The sequence below is a fragment of the Notamacropus eugenii genome, chromosome 4 (genome assembly GCF_028372415.1).
Source record: "Notamacropus eugenii isolate mMacEug1 chromosome 4, mMacEug1.pri_v2, whole genome shotgun sequence".
Classification (NCBI taxonomy): Eukaryota; Metazoa; Chordata; class Mammalia; order Diprotodontia; family Macropodidae; genus Notamacropus; species Notamacropus eugenii.
In genome coordinates, this window is record NC_092875.1 from 3,343,658 (window position 1) to 3,361,668 (window position 18,011).

The 18,011-nt window shown below is 39.2% G+C and overlaps 1 pseudogene; it reads right to left on the minus strand.

Annotated features, from left to right (window-relative positions):
• Window positions 1-8,454: 8,454 nt before the first annotated feature.
• Window positions 8,455-17,755, minus strand: LOC140498684 (uncharacterized; annotated as a pseudogene).
• Between the last annotated feature and the right edge of the window lie 256 nt (window positions 17,756-18,011).

The window sequence follows — 18,011 nt, forward strand, 5'->3', positions numbered from 1 at the left end:
GACAGTTCAGTCCGCAGCCACGCAGGGCGGGCTCAAAACCACAAAGCTTCTCTTGCAGCTCACAGAACTGCAGAGTCAGATGGTTCACAACAGACTGTTCTTGAGAAGGGGATGTACATGTCACCCAGATAAACGAGAAGACTTAAACCTGAGTCACACAAATAAACGCAGTCATTCTTTCCAGTGTTAGCTGACACTGAGTTCCTTGTATCCCAGTAATCTGCTCTTAATATCCATTTAAACAGCACTTTGGGGATCCCAGGTGTCCCCTGCAGGTGTCTGATGCGAAATATCCATCTTATTCTTAGGACAGTTCAAAAAGGGAGCTCTCTGACTCAAATCTAGAAGTTCCTAGATAATTCTGACAACATAAATGAGCACAGTCACTTAAAATTGGTTCTCCATTTTTTGGAACCTTCATAGAATTTCAGTTTATATGTCATCTGCAGTTCTATCCTTACCTAAATCCTGTACCTGGTATAAGAATCTTTTAAAATAGGAGGGTCCAACCATAAAATGAACTCATCTGCCTTTTAAAACTATTGGACAGGTACTTTAACAAAGAAAAAATAATTTCACCTTTCACTATTATACAATATTTGTGAAAAATCCAAATTTGAGATCTTATTACCAAAACATGATAAATTTTTAGAAGCCAATCATATACATCTGTATATAATATTTAAAGGAATCAGCCTGGCTCTATTGCTGGTGTAAAGTAAGACAAATTCACAAAATATTATTGCCAGGCCTAGAGGCCTGTGGGCTACCCGAGTCTTCTTACCTCACCTCCCGAGGTCTTCGGTTGGCCAAACTGGATGCTCGTATGAGAGAAAGGACGTTCCAGAGTCGAACAAGGGTTGAGCTTTATTTCAGGGTCTGGTTACAAGTGCAGGGAAATTCTTCCTTAGGAGGGAAAGAGAAAGATCTCCCAAGGAGGCAAAGATCTTACAATAAGAGATTGGAAGTAGAAGTGTAAGTGGGGAGAGAGGGGGAGGGGAGAGAGGAGAGAGGAAAAGCGGAGCCTTGTTGTCCTGTCCGCTCCGCGCCCCTCCGCCCAAGAGAGCTTTCAGGCTTTCCTGATCCTACTTAAACTCTTCAGCGGCTAGTTTGCATCTGAATACCGTGCTGTTAGATAACAATAGTGTGCCCAGATCCGGGACAATCTCGAGGGCGGGGAGATCTCTCTCCCATCACGTTTCTCACGGGAAGAGGCGGAAATACACGAGATAGCTCGGTTCACCTCGATTCCCAGTCGTTCCCTGGGGGGTCTCGTGAAAACTCTAAGATTTAGAAGTTCTCACCTTTACCCGCCCGAGACTGTCCACGTGGAATTGAGCTTCCAACCCTAGCATATTATAACAAAACTAAATTCTTAGTTATTACAGAATTCCTAGATATCACAAAGTTTCTTAATCAAAAAGGTGTTTGTAATGGAGAGAAGATTTAGTTTCTATAAGTCAAGAATGACATAGCCAATTAATTTAGCCTTATCACAATAACAAATTTTCCTTAAATATATCCCTAGAAATTAAATACATTCTGGCATAAGCCTTCAAATTAACATACGTAAATACATCCTTAGATGAAACAGGTTTGAAAATCACACCCCAATTTTTTTCTCTAAGGATTCTCATTTGTTCAATAGGAATTCTACAACCCAGAAACTTTTGCACAGAGTTTTATAATAACTTTAGGTCAATGCAATCCTAAATCACCTTGCATAATATGTGGAAACTATAAATTTAAATCATCATTTTTTTCATAATAGCCAAGATTTCAAATGGAAATATCTGCTATCATGGTAAATATCAAATTATCTACTTTCATCACTTCCTTTTAAAAGTCCAATTCATATACAACAAGATCCAAATTAAAATTGCTTTGACAACATTTCTTCCTCACAGTGGTCTCTCAAATTTCACAATCTAAGAGAAATTCAGAAATGCCATACAATTTTAGAAATGACACAACAATAACTTCAGATGATATCATTTCCACTTCCAGAAATTATTGATCTTATTACTTTTAGTAATTAAAACCACTTCAAAATTAACAATTACATTAGAGGGAAATAATAATATTTTATGTAATAGAGCAGTCATTATATTAAACATTTTATAATCATTATATCATTTTGATTCCATAACAATTATTATTATTTTTCCCTTTACAAACCAGCAAATAGGTCAAATAGAGATAAAATACGGTGTTTTTTTTTTTGCAATTGGAACAGAAAAATGTAAAATTTACCAAGAGTAGGAAGGCTGATGTCCCAGTGGTGGTAATTTTTGTAGGCAGGGCTTAGGGAATGTTCCCAACAGTCCTGGTCCATCCACCTATCCCTTTCCCCACAGTTGAAGAATTTACTAAGCCTGGGGTAGTTTGCAGCTGTTGGGACAGAGTGGGCAGAATGTATAGGCTCTAGGTGACATTTCCAAGCTTTACCTAGACAGGGTGGGCTACAAGGTGCCCAAGGGCACAAGACTTTTAGAATCACTTCCAGTCTGAGAATTGCTGCCCCTACACTTCCTTTTGCCAGTTGGGGAGGGATGATTTAAGTTTTCCTTACACTTCTCCTGCATTCTCTTCTCTGGAATGGGAGGGGTTAACGTGAACCCTTGTGCCTGTTAAAAATCCCCATTCTGAGATACTCTCTTAATGCTGGGAGGGAGTGGGGAATGCTAAGTAATCAGGATTGGGAGGGATTGTTTTACCAAGGTGAGTTCCTGGAGCTACCCAGTCTCAGGAATTCTTTCCCAGTAATTTCAAATGATTAAGAAGTATCCAAACTTTTTATCCTGATTGTATTTCCACAATACTTGAATTGTTTCTTTCTAGCTGCTTGCAATATTTTCTCCTTGACCTGGGAACTCTGGAATTTGGCTACAATGTTCCTAGGAGTTTCTCTTTTTGGATCTCTTTCAGGTGGTGTTCTGTGGATTCCTTGAGTACTTATTTTGCCCTCTGGTTCTAGAATATCAGGGCAGTTTTCCTTGATAATTTCATGAAAGATGATGTCTAGGCTCTTTTTTTGATCATGGCTTTCAGGTAGGCCCATAATTTTTAAATTGTCTTTCCTGGATCTATTTTCCAGGTCAGTTGTTTTTCCAGTGAGATAGTTCATATTATCTTCCATTGTTTGATTCTTTTGGTTTTGTTTTGTGATTTCTTGGTTTCTCATAAAGTCATTAGCCTCCATCTGTTCCATTCTAATTTTGAAAGAACTATTGTCTTCAGTGAGCTTTTGAACCTTCTTTTCCATTTGGCTAATTCTGCTTTTTAAAGCATTCTCCTCCTCATTGGCTTTTTGAACCTTTTTTGCCAGTTGAGTTAGCCTATTTTTCAAGGTGTTATTTTCTTCAGCATTTTTTTGGGTCTCCTTTAGCAGCAAGGTGTTGACCTGCTTTTCATGCTTTTCTTGCATCTCTCTCATTTCTCTTCCCAGTTTTTCCTCCACCTCTCTAACTTGATTTTCAAAGTCCTTTTTGAGCTCTTCCATGGCCTGAGCCCACTGAATATTTATTTTTGGTGTTTGGGATACAGAAGCCTTGACTTTTATGTCTTTCCCTGATGGTAAGCATTGTTCTTCCTCATCTGAAAGGATGGGAGGAGATATCTGTTCACCAAGAAAGTAGCCATCTATGGTCTTACATTTTTTCCCTTTTTTGGGCATTTTCCCAACCAGTTACTTGACTTTTGGGTCCTTTGTCAAGAGTAGGGTATACTCTGGGAATCTGTGAGATCTCAGTTCTTCCAAGGTGGCACAATCAAGTGTGTATTGGTCTGGATGCAGAGAGGGATTTTTGTGCCCAGAATCTTAGCAGATACCTCTCCACAGCCACTTGGCCTCCAGTTCCCAAGTCAGCACTGGGGGCTGATTTTCAGATAAGCTGGATGGGCAGGGCTGCCATTCAGTGTGAGACAAAGACCAGCTCTCCCAGGGCCTCCACACAGGGTGGAGGCAAGACTCAGCTCTTCAATGCCCCCAGGGGTTTTTACACTCCAACAATGGAGCTTCCATCCTGGCTGCTGTGCAGGCTCTGTGGCGGCTGCCTGATGCTGGAGCTATGGGAAAGCCCTTCTCCCTTCTTGGCCTACTGATTAAACCCTATCTCTGACCTTTGGTGCGTGTGGACAGAGGGATCTGAGGACCCGCTACTACGACTGGAGATTCCGCCCCAGGTGTCCTCCTTCCAGAGTCTCATGGCACTGCGTTGCTTGGCCAAGGCAGGACTGGGCTGGGCTCTGTGCTGGGCTCTGTGTCCAGCCAACCGATGTTTCCTTCCATGGGCCTTTCAGGTCACCGTGGGCTGCAAATCTCCTCCACTCTTTTGTTCTCCACTTCTGCTGCTCCAGAACTTGTTGAGAGTCCCTCTCTACAGGTATTTTATGGGCTGTGGGGGGAGGCCCTGCGTAAATGTGTCTTTCTAGTCCACCATCTTGGCTCTGCCCCCCCAAAACTTTTTAATGATTAATCCCACAATCTACAAAATCTACTAAGATGTTTTTAGATCTATCTATTTTTCATTGTAACTCCAGGTTGGCCAGACCAGAAAAAAACAAAAGAAAAGTCTTAAAATTTTGTTTGTTTCCCTAGCGGCAGCCCTTAGAAGTCTCTGGCTGCTCATATTTACAAGATAACAGACTCATTCACAGCACATATGACACAGACAGAGACATACACTGACAGACAAATTGACAATTAATGACAGGATAAATACAAACAGAGCTCACAATTAACAACAGACACAGGGGGAAGGAGAAGCTTGTTAGAAATCCCCATCATGAATTGGCCATTATTATTTCGAGGAAAAGGGGTTGCAAGGATTCCAGACCTGACAGAATTAGGGTGCATCCTGCCACCTTTGTTCCGAGCACCTCTATGATCATTGGAGGGGAAGGGAGCATTGGCCCCCCTGAAGTTCCTGACTTTCCATAACCTTGAGATGGGTCCTACATTCAGATTTCCAATATCCTTGTTTTTTACAAAAGTGACAAATAACAGCTTTGTGGTCCCTTACCACATTAGGGGTGGGCTGTGGGTTTGATCTGGGAGCTGTTGAAAGCTCCCTTTTTGCTTTAAGGTCCTCCCCAGCCTGTGTTTCTGGTGTTTTGGCAAGCTGGGGGGCTAGCTCAGCTATAATCTGCAGGAAATCCTTAAGGGAAAGGGGGGAGGGAGGAAGCAAGGAATAGCATAGAGGAGGAGTGGAGTTTGGAGGAGAAAGAGGGGATGAGATTGTTGGGAAAGAGGGGAGAGTGGAGTGAAGGAACTTAGCTAGTATGGGGGTGGTGCTGAAGCAGCTTTGGGAGCCTTATGGGAAGAGGCTCCTGCCTTTTGCTCTCCCTCAGCCAAGGCAGCAAGTCCAAGATGAAACATTCCCACTGCTGGCTAGATGTTTTGTTGGCCTTTAAACTTAATTTGGTTTTAAGATAAAGTAACTTTATAGAGCCTTATCGTGGCCAACACAATTCAGGGCTATCTGTAGTTAATTGGCACTAGTGCTAGCAATACTTGTGTTAACTTTTCCTGAGATCCATCCGTACAGGGGATTTATACAGTGTTTGACTGTAGACTTGATCTTTGCCCCCTGAGCTAGCTTTAAAGGGAAATTTCTGACTTCAACCAAACTAGAGGGCATCCTTGGGAAGCTGGGAATAGGAGGACTTACCCGACCCAGTCAAGGTTTAAGACTTCAGGAAAAATGAATCCTGAGGCACCTGAATCTTTTGGCTTGGCCAAGGTGGGGGAGCTGTTTTCTCCTAGTCCATCAGTTGCAACCCGACTTACAGCATCCTAGCTGTCGACCTGAAAGTTTGGTTTAAAAAGTCAAACAGCCTGAATGCATATTGTTTATCCCCTTAGTTAGTGGTTATATGGCCATGGAACCAGAAGGAAATCTCTGACACTTACAAGAATGACTAGGCTTAAATCTGTTTTAGGACAATCCCAGGATGTCTGCATCCCTCAGATTTATGGTCTTCATGTGTTTAACTATACCATGAGAAAGGAATTTCTTAATTGGATAGATTATAAATACAATAACAGAGTTGATAAAGTTTCAGTTGAAATTACAACTCAGGATATCTGTTTTCTTTACCATTAACATGCCATAACATAGTATATGTCCACATAATATTAAAATATGGAAAAAGTCCTTTTTTTCTTAGGATGCAAGATGTCTGCATCCCTCAGATTTATGGTCTTCCTTTTTTTCTTAGCTGCATTTTCACATAAGACTTTTTAATTTCACATAACTGAAATTACATATTTTGTCTTTTCTGATAACCCTTCTTTTTGGTTTTTGGTTAAGAATTTTCCCCCATATGCTCTTGCAATTCTCATTCTCCTTCGCCTTTCAGCAGCTTTTGACAATGTTGACCAGTCTTTCCTTTTAGATTGATTTAGATGGTCTGCTCTCCATTGGCTTAAGTGATAATGCTCATAATCTCACCTCCACTCTGACCAGTTATCCTTAGGTTTCTTTGCTGAATCATTGTCTATCTCATAGTCCTTAACCATGCTCCCTCTCCTAAGTTTCTATAGTATCTATTTTTTTTCTTTCTAAATTATTGGTGGTCTCATCAGAACCCATTGGTTAAGTTACACTCTCTCTGCAAATATTTACTGATTTATATAGGAAACCATTCGTAAAGGTGGAAGGGACTTCTTAGGTCATCTATGACAGAGGTGTCAAACGCACAGCTTTTGGGTTGCATGTGACCTACCACACTTTGGACCCACAACACTCTCAAGTGTGGCTCAAACTATTTTGACTAAAATATAATGGGGACTGTTTGACAAAATAAATAAAACTATAATAAAATATTGATAATATTAATATGTGGTTCTAAGTCAATACATGGCCTGTAGAGATTCTTATGTATAGCTTGTTTTATTTCTCTTTCAGTTTGACACTATTGGTCTAGGTCAAATTCCCCCTCCATCTCCCATCAATAAGTAATGATACTGAGGTTCAGAAAGATTAACTCACACAAAATTACATGGTATATACAGCAGGACTGAAATTCAAACCTGTTTACCAATTTCACACCCAACATTCTTTCCCCAACTTCCCTATCCTGGATTTATTTGTGCCCATATCAGCACTGACTCTATGGTCTGCTTTATTCATCATTCACTAGTGGGTCAGTTGTTTCTGTCATGTCCAACTCTTCATGACTGCATTTAGGGTTTTCTTGGCAAAGATACTGGAATGGTGTACCATTTCCTTCTCCAGCTCATTTTACATATGTGGAACTGAGGCAAACAGGGTTAAGTGACTTGCCCAGGGCTACACAGCTAGTAAGTGACTCAGGCTAGATTTGAACTCAGGAGTCTTCCTGACTTCAGGCCCAACGAATTCTATCCAGTGTGCCACCTAGCTGCCTACATTCACTGATTACTACCTTTGAATCCCTTAGGCCTCAAATTGAAAATGTTAGTATCCAGGCAATTTCTACCATCTAATTCCTTAACTCTTTTTCCTGCTGAGTGTTGTTAGAAAAGCCATGAAACTGACCAATTTTACCTACTATAAATTCATGGTACATAACCTCAACTAATCACACCACTAGGAACTCCGCTCATGGGTCACCTTCTACTGGGATCTTTCCCTAATCCTCCCAGTTACCTTCCTCAAGTTCTTTTTTTATGTATATACTAGGTAGGTTTCTGTCAGTTTGGGATTGGTCTGTTTGGGAGTTGGGCTTTTTAATTTTTTGTATTTGTATTCCCTTCTATATAGCAGGTACTTAATAAATGTTTAGCTAATTGTATTAAACAATTTCAACAGACTGCTGAAAAAAGTAATTGAAAGGAATAGATCCAAGATAAATCATTAGTGGACTAATTGTTCTGGAGTAGACAGGTGGGGAAGGGTTCGAGGGGATAAAGAAAGGAATAGCTTTTTGGCAGTGACCAAGATAGGGCGATACTTGACAATTGTCAGAATTTTTAAAGTAGCAGAGTTCAGGAGGTAAGCTTCTGTGTGAATGTCCCCAATTTCTTCAGTAATTATGACGCTAAATTGTGTGTTGTAAGTTTGACAGTTATGATAGGCAAGTATTTTGGGATTTGAGGAGGAACATTTGAACTAGCCACTGAGATAATATGTAAAATAGATATATTACTATCTACAATAAAGTAGAGGGTTCTGCTTTACTTACAGCAAAAATAAACAAACTATGTCCCACCACTTACTTTTTACAACCTGTGAGCTATGAATGATTTTGTTAAAAGGTTTTTCTTAAAACACGGATAGTCCAAAAACAGACATGGGCCAGATTTGACCTTTGGGATGTAGTTTGCCAACTCTAATAATCTACAGGGTTTCCCTTAAATATCAATGCTCATATTTTCAGCAAAGGCTAGTATCACTGGCCAGGTCCAACTTAGGCTGGTCCTCTCATAGTTTAGGTCTAATATTGGAAAGAATGAGACACATGTAGTTCTCTCAACAGGTTACAAAAGGTTTACTTAGCCATTAGCAGAGGAAGGATATTCTACAAGGGTATTCAGAAAGGATACACCAATTCAACTGAATGTAGCTTCCTGGTGTTGATCATGCTATTGGTTCAAAGTCAGAAACCTCTGAAAGGGAGGCGAAGTTCCTCATGGCCTTTGTATTGGAATGAGCAGGAAGCTATGCCAGTGACCTGAACCAGTATCCTTAAGCACTCAAGACTAGGGGAGTGTTTCAATAACTCTTAAGGAAAAAACTGATAAAACATGCATAGGTTAAGGGCTTTAAGAAAAGTCAGTCTAGACTTCATGGTAGGTCCCTAGAAAATAGCGTTCTTATCACAGATAGGAACTCTGGCTGAAATGTGTCTTGCTTTTTTTAAGTTTATGAGACTTCTCCATATGAATTACTTGATGTTGAATAAATTTTGTGTTATGGCTTTCCATCCTCACTATATGAATACATTTTTTAACCATTACGTCAAAATGGTGCTGAGTGTTTTCTCTGGAATAGAGCCTTTCCTAAAACGATTAAATCCACAAAGTTTCTTACCAGAATGTATTGGAGTCTGGAGTCAGAAAATCTGGGTCCAAATACTGCAGTAATGTTAGTGTGACCTTGAGCAAGGGGTTTAATTCTCTGACCTTCAGCTTCTTTATCTATAAAATCAAGGAGCTGGGCTAGATTAACCTGTGAGGTCCCATGTAGCTCTAGCTCTGTGTTATGTTTAGTAAGCTCTCTTCACACGTGAAATGGCACCACACATTCATCATATTGTTAAGGTCTGTCCAGTATGAATTGTCTTGCTCCATAAGCCCTTCACCCCAACTGACAGTCATTCAATGTCCCTCTTCAGTATGAATTTTCTTTTGTAATTTAAGATCTGACCTGCTCCCGACAGAATTCCCATAAGCTGTTTCTCACCAGAATGAATTCTTTGAAATATAGTTACGATGTGACCTCAAGAAGTACTTTCCACATTTATTAAATCTACAAGATTTCTAAAAAGTATGACTTTATAAAAAATTCAGTAAGGAGTTTGATTAAGAAGCAGTCTCTTCCACATTTTACTTCTTTCCAGCATGGATTCTCCTATGCTTACTGAATTGTGTGGTCAGGTGTTAGATTCATTTCCCCATCCTCTACATTTAACAAGCATATGTTTTCTTTCCAGTATCAATCCCATGATATTTTTAAAGTTCTCAACCATTACTAAAAGCCTTCCCACATTCATTATACTCAAAGCTTCTCTCCCAGTATGAATTCTCTGGTGTTCCATAAGAGAGGTACTCAGGTAGTAGACCTCTCATTCATCATGTTTGTTATTTAGCCACTATGAACTCTCTGATATTGAATAAGTTTTGTCTTCTCACTGAAGGCCTTCCCACATTCATTACATTTATAAAGTTTCTTAGAAGTATGAATCGTTTGATGTTGACTAAGCTTTCCTTTTATTCAGAAGGCCTTCCCACATTCATTACATTCATAAATTTTCTCACCCGTATGAATTATCTGATGCTGATTAAGCTGTCCTTTTAGTCAGAAAGCCTTTCTACACTCATCACATTCATATGGTTTCTCACCAGTATGAATTCTCTGATATTGAATAAGTCTTATCTTCCTGCTGAAGGCCTTTCCACATTCACTACATTCATAAAGTTTTTCACCAGTATGAATTATCTGATGCTGACTAAGTTGTCCTTTTAGTTGGAAGGTTTTCCCACATTTATTACATTCATAAGGTTTTTCTCCAGAATGACTTCTCTAGTGTTTAGTAAGAGCTATGCTCCAGTAGAAAGCATTCCCACATTCACTGCATTCATAAGGTTTCTCACCAGTATGAACTCTCTGGTATTTATTAAGAGCTGCACTCCAGTGGAAGGCCTTCCCACATTCACTACCTTCATAAGACTTCTCACCAGTATGAATTCTCTGATGAAGAGTAAGAGCAACACTCCAGAAAAAGGCCTTCCCACATTCATTACATTCATAAGGTTTCTCACCAGTATGAATTCTCTCATGTTCACTAAGGTTAGAATGCCTGCAGAAAGTCTTCTCACATTCATTACATTTATAGGGCTTCTCTCCAGTATGAATTCTCTGATGTTCAGTAAGCTGGTCTTTTAATCAGAAGGTCTTTCCACATTCATTACATTCATATAGTTTCTCACCAGTATGAACTGTGTGATGTTTAGTAAGTCCTGTTTGCTGGGAGAACACTTTACCACATTCATTACATTCATAAGGTTTCTTTCTAATATAACTTCTCTGATGTTGAATAAGTCCTCTCTTCTGATGGAATACCTTCCCACATTCATTACAGTCATAAGATTTTTCATTAGTATGACTTGGCTGATGTTGAGTAAGAGCTAACTTCCATTGGAAGGCCTGCTTACATTTGTTAGATTCATAAAGTTTCCCTGCAGTATGAACTAACTGGTGCTCAGTAAGTTCTGACCTCTGACTGAACTGTTCCCTATATATACTACATTCATAAGGTTTCTTTCCTAGATCAGTTCTTTGATGCTGAGTAAATTGAGTTGTCAGTCTATCAGCCCTCCCAGATATATTAAATGGTTTTTCACCAGAGTGAATTGTTGAATGTTCAGTCAGCCCTGTGTTCTGATAGAAGGTAACCTCACATTCATTAAATTCAAAAAGCTTTTGTCCAGTATATATTTTACAATTTTCAGTAAGGCCTGAATATACCTCAAAATTTTTCTATTTTCATTATAGTGAGAAAAAGTCTTCTCTGAGCACATTCCATTCCATTTTCTCATATCTGCATACTGTCTCACACTCATTTTGTATGTATCACATATATCAAGACTCTTTCCTATTCTTGGTTGGGCAAAAAGACTAGCCCAGGATTAAAGACTCTACTGTGCCTATTACATTCACCGTTTCTTGATATGCTAGAAAGTTTCTTTTGTGTGGTTTTGACTGTCCAGGAATGTTTCTCCCCAAAGTCCTTTGGCCTCTCTAAGCTGCCATCACATTCCCAAGCTTTTCTCAATTTGGAGAAAAAAGAGTCATTCACTACAAGTCTTTCTTGTGATGTTTGTTCCACTGAAATGTTCAGATTTGGAGATGATTCCATGGATTCTTGTGGAGTCTTCCAATCTGAAAGAAATGGAAAATGTAAAGAATACTTATAATCCCAGATAAACACAATCTTATCTCTGAGAATCCATTAAAAAATTAATTAATCAGGTTTTTTTCAGCAAATTTTCCTCCAGCAGCTTATACCACATAAAGACCCCTGCCCCCTTAGTTTTGCTCTTGGGTTGCTACAATATGAGGCTGCATTGTATGCATATGCTTTTAGGTCTTCCTTAAGTGGTACATGCTACCGACTAACTTTTCTGTCTTCTAAAACTAGCAAGTAGTTTTTATGTCTGCTTTACAGGATAATCTTGAGTTGTTGTAATGCTAGACTCTATCATACCTAACTTTACAGATCATTTCCTTTAATGCTCTCAACCTTTCATTTCACTGTATTAATTTGATATATTTTGCCCAGCATTCCTTTTGTAATTACATTGGCATAGCTTTAAATTCACAAGTTACTTAAGTAGTACTGTCATTTTTATCAGGTTGGTATAATCTATCCATGAACACAGAATGTCCAAATGACACATCTGTAGTGTTTGAACATAATGAGTAAGCTAGTCTTCTGAGACTAAAATTGGGAGGCAAGAAGAAAACTTACTAAGTGTCTACTACGTGCCAGGTGCTATGCTGAGCATTTTACAAATATTATCTAATTTGATCTTCACAACAATCCTGGAAGGCAGATATTATTATTACCTCCATTTTATAGATGAAGAAACTGAGGCACAGAGACGTTAAGTTACTTGCTCGGGATCAGACAGCTAGTAAGGATCTGAGCCCAGATGTGAACTCAGATCTTCCTTACTGCAGGTCCAGAGCTCCATGCACTGTACCACCTAGCTGCCTTACCCAAGCAAAAGACTTTCTGATAACTGAATTGGACTAAACAGAAATTGGTGATTCTGAGAAAATAAGAAATATTAAAACAAAATAACAAAAGACTAAAAAAATAAGAAAATATAAGATGATTTATATAAAAAAATGACTTGCATCAAAGAAGGAAAAAAATCTGAGTTATTATGCTTCCAGAAAACCATGATCAAAAAAAAGAGCACAGATATTATATTTCAAGAAATCATGAAAGAAAACTGCCCAGAAATATTAGAACTATTGAATAGAAAGAATCTACTAGTCACCTCCTAAAAAAAATGAAAATGACAGAGCATCCAGGTCAAAGAAAAATTATTGCAAGCATTCAGAAAGAAAGAAAAAATTCAAAGATGAAGGAACCATAGGAATAATCACACAAGATTTAGCTGAGGCCATTATATAGGAGAGTAGAGCTTGGAATATTCTAAAATGCAAAAGATTCAATACAACAACTATAAATAACCAGCCTAGGAAAACTGAGTATAATACTACAGGGGAAAATATACCTTTAATGAAATAGAAAACTTCTAAGCAATTCTAGTATAAAAGCTAAAACTGAGTATAAACTATTTTGTCCACTTATGCACTGATAAAAATGACAAATTAAATGGATGAATATTTACAAATTAAATGCCTGGTTTAACAGATCAAAAAATAGAGAATTTAAATAATCAAAACTCAGAAAAAGAAATTGGACAAGCCACAAAAGAACTCCTAAAAAAAACCCTGTTTTTTCATTTTTCAATTATTATTCAAGTAATTATTCAAGTATAATTCAAGTAATAATTAACATCAGTATTGAATAAACTGTTTATAAAAACAGGGAGAGATGAGATCCTACCAAATTTCTTCTTTGACACAAATATGGTCTTGATATACAAAACAGAAAAATCAATACAGAGAAAGAAAGCTGTAAGTCAATATCCCCCCAATCTTAAATATAATGTTAACAAAGAATATACAGCAACATATAAAAAGATTATAAAAGATGACTAGTTTGGATTTATAATACAAATGTAAGGTTGATTCAAACTGGGAAAACAATAAATATAACAGACAATTACAAGAATAACCAAAAACCCATGATTATGTCAACAGATGCAGAAGAAGCTATTGATAAAATGCAACACTAATTTCTCTTAAAGTCTAAAAAATAATTTGAATAAATGAGCCTTTCCTTAATATGAAAGCAGTATCTACTTAAAACACAAGCTAGCATAATATGTAATGGGGACATACTATAGGCATTTCCAGTAAGTTTCGGGGTAAACCAAAGATGTCCATTATTACTATTATTATCTGATGCAGTGCTAGCTATAGCAGACAAAAAAAGAAAAAGAAATTGAGGAAGTAAGCATAGACAACAAGGAAACGGAATCATTGCTTTTGGCATTTACTGTGATGATTTACTTACAGAACCCTGGAGTCGACTAAGAAATTAACTGAAATAAGAGCTTCAACAAATTCGAAGGGAATAATACAAAATCCCCATAAGTAATCAACATCCCTGTATGTTACCAACAAAACCCAGCATCTTCCTACTAAGACATACACAGGAACTATATACACATACAAACACTAGCTGGTATTCATAAATAAGCATTATTTGTGGAAATAAAGAGCTGAGTAACTGGAAAAATACTAGTTGCTCCTGTGTAGTACAAACCAATATCATAAAAATGATAATATTACCCAAACTAATTTACCTCTTCAGTGCTACGCCAATAAAACCACTGGAAGACTACAGAGATGGATTAAAAATGAACGCAACTCATCTGTAGGCACAAAAGGTCAGAATGCTACGGGAAATAATGAACATAAAAGTGGGAAGGACATTGATCTAGCAGTACCTGATCTCAAACTATACTACAGATTAGGAAACATCACAGTCACTTGATGCTAGTTAAAAAGTAGAGACCTATGCGTGGAACAGATTAGGTACACAGCATATAGAAGCAAATAAATCTTGCAGTCTACTCTAGTGTTCAATAAACCCAAAGGCACTAACTATTGGGATAAGGACTATTTGACAAATACTGAGGAAACTGGACAGCAGTCTGGAGGGAATTAGGTTTAGACCAACATTCAGTACCTTATACCAAGATAAACCTGAAATGGATATATTATTTAAGTTTAAAAGATCACAAAATACACAAATCAAAGGAGGAAAGAAATTATCTTTCAGATCTATGAACTGGAGGAATTCTAATAAAGAGTATTACAGAAGGCAAAATGGACAATTTTGATTATATAACATTAAAAAGGTTTTGTAACAAACAAAACAGATGCAATCAAAACTAGAAGGGAAACAATTCACTGAAGGGAAAATCTATGTAGCAAGTCTCATTTTGAAGATATACAGGGAACAAATTCAAATTTATGAGAATAAGAGTCATTCTCCACTTGATAAGGAGTAAAAGCACAGAAAGAGGCAATTTTCAAAGGAAAAAATCCAAACTATCAACAGCCCCATGAATATTAAAGAAATGCAATTTCAAGTAACTCTGAGCCCTATCTCACACCTGGCAGAGTGGCAAAAATGACCAAAAAAGGAAATGGAAAAGAAGTTCCTGTTACTGGAGCTGTGATCCGCCCAGCCCTTCTGAAAAGCAGTTTGGAACGATGTCCCCCAAAGGTATTAAAGTGTGCACGTCCTTGGACTCAGTAATGCTGAAAAAGAAGGAAAGGACCCAAATGTGGAATGATGATGATGATAAATAATGATTATATTAAACCTTACGTAGTGCTTTAAGGTTTAAAAAGCACTTTTATCTCATCTGATCCTCACCACAAAAAGCTGGGAGGGAAGTGCCATTATTTATCCTCATTTTCCATTTGAGGAATTTGAGACAGGGGTAAAATGGGGTAAAATGACTTGCTCAGAGTTAGAGAGATAGTAGATGTCTGAGGCCAGATCAGAACTCAGGGGATAGAATGCCTGGCCTGAAGGCGGGAAGATTTAGTTTCCTGAGTTCCAATCTGGCCTCAGACACTTACTAGCTGGGTGACACCCTGTTTGCCTCAGTCCCTCATGTGTAAAATGAGCTGGAAAAGGAAACCATTCTAGTATCTTTGCCAAGAAAACCCCAGACAAGGTCACAGTCAGACATGACTGAAACGGCTCAACAGTAATAGATGCTTGTGGAAATGCAAATTGAAATGAGGTGGAGGAGGAAAGCAAAAACGGAAGGACCCAAGACCTAAGTCTGAGGGCCCTTGAGACTCCATGAAGGAGCTCCTGACCGAGGCCTGGAGAGCTCGTGTTGAACATTTCACAATGGCCAACAGACTCCTGTTTACACTGACTCACCTGCCAGGTTTACCACTTACCTGCACAGATAAATCTTAGGCCTTCTCCTTCAGGAATCCAAGCTTTCCCCCATGCTCCAACTGGCAGATCACTTCTGGTTTGGAAACTGCAAGTCCTGCTCGTTGGAAATGGGAAAGGGCTCAGGAAGGCCCCTCTGGGGTTAAATGGTTGGTGGTAGGAAGGGCCCTGGGTGTCCTCTTTGATAGTGCTGCTAAGCAGCTGGGGGACAATGGGTACAAAATGGACTCTGAAGGAAAAGAATTCATTTACTTGACCTGTTCCTTGCTAAGAGGAAACATCCATGTATTTCAGATATATGTACTGGGACATAAGGGAAGGATTAAATTACAAGGAAGGGGGAATGCAGTAACTTAAACCTTATGGGCCACAATCAAGGAACCAGTTTGCAGGTGTGTAAAGCAAAATCTTTTACCTATGAGTTAAGAGCACATGCATCCTTGTCTTTCTTGGTTGTAAAAGGATCAGGAACCTCTGTGCATATCAACTAACAACTGCTCATTACTCCACTACCCCCAAACAACTTCCCCTCCTCAGCCCAGATCCTCACTCAGGCACACCAAGTTCCTGTAATTCTCAAGCATCACCTCCCTGTACAGCTCCTTCTGGGAAAGGCCCAACTGCCCCCACTCCTCAGGGGTAAAGTCCACAGTCACATCCCCAAAGGTCATTGACTCCTAAAACAAACATTTTTACCTCATATAGACCTGGAAGGGAAGTGCATTTTCACAGGAACTATACAGATTAGTTCTGCCTCTTCAGGCTTTAGCAAATAGAGTATTTATTAAACAGAAGCCATATTCCAGGCACTGTGCTAAGCATTAGGGATACAAATAAAAAAAGGAAGGAAGCTAGTTCCTGCCCTCAAGAAGCATATATTCTAATGGGGGAAGACAACACAGAAAGGGGGGGCATGGTCTGGAAAGAAAAGAGGATCCACTTGGGGTAGACTTCATGAAGATAAAATTAATATGGACAAAGTAGAAAAGACAACAGGAAATCTCAACTGAGTGCTATGCTGGAAAAATGATGACAAACTATGGCTCCTGATTTCTGGTAGTTTGACAACACACTTGCTGTTCAGCTATTTTCAGTCCTGTCTGACTCTTCACAACCCCATTTGGGGTTTTCCTGGCAAAGACACTGGAGTAGTTTGCCATTTTCTTCTCCAGCTCATTTTACAGATAAAGAACTGAGGGAAACAAGGTTAAATGACTTGCCCAGGGTCATACGGATAGTAAGTGCCTGAGGCCAGATTTGGACTCAGGAAGACTCCAGGCCCATTCTTCTAGGCACTACAGCACCAGCCAGCTTGTTTTGCTCAACCATACGTTTAGCCATGCTGAGCCATTGCCAGTCACGATGTCTTATTTTTTGGATTCTAGTGATTGTGGAGGAGAGAGTGAGATTGATGAGAACGTGCAGCTCTGCTTCACTTCAGTTCAGTTAATGTGCAAGTCAAGATAACACTCTTGTGATGTCACTGAGCACAAAGAATGAACAACAACGATCCACTGGGATCCACTAGGATCAGTTTGGGGCACATGACGGAAACATGAGAGCGTGCGCACATACACATGTACACACACGCACACAGGAACTGTGCAAGGGGATGGAGGTACAAAGATGAAACAATCATTTTCTCATTCTCTGTACAGACAAGGTTGGCTTTGGTTGTTCATAATAAAAAATAATATTAAAACACAAGGACCAATCTCACCAACACGACACAACGGCCTCCCTGCAGAGGACGACAGCTCAGTTGATGGAGAGCAGACAGAAGCTGACAAGGACAAGACAAAGCCTCAGACCCAGAGGGAGAGGCAGTCACACAACGCGACATCCCTGCTCTCTCAGGGAAAGAAGAACAAACCAACAGGGAGCACCGCGTTCTAACATCCAACTCCAGAAAGCTGTGCAGAAACAGTGAAAAGAGCAGCACGGGCACATCGTGGCAGCATTGCCTGCAGGATGACATTCCGCTTTGTTCATGTGTCTTGTTCTCCTAGGAGAGCCTTCTCCACGTGCTCCTCCCCATCTCATTTTCCAGATCCATGTGCTTGGCTCACGTGGCTCACTTTGCTGTCATTCAGACTGTCTTTTGCTTCTGAATATTCCTCTTTTTTCTCATAATGTGAACAATAACATTTAGCATTTATACAGCGCTTGCTACATGCCTGCCATTGCGCAGAGCATGTGGTGAACATTACTACATTTGACCCCCACAATGACCC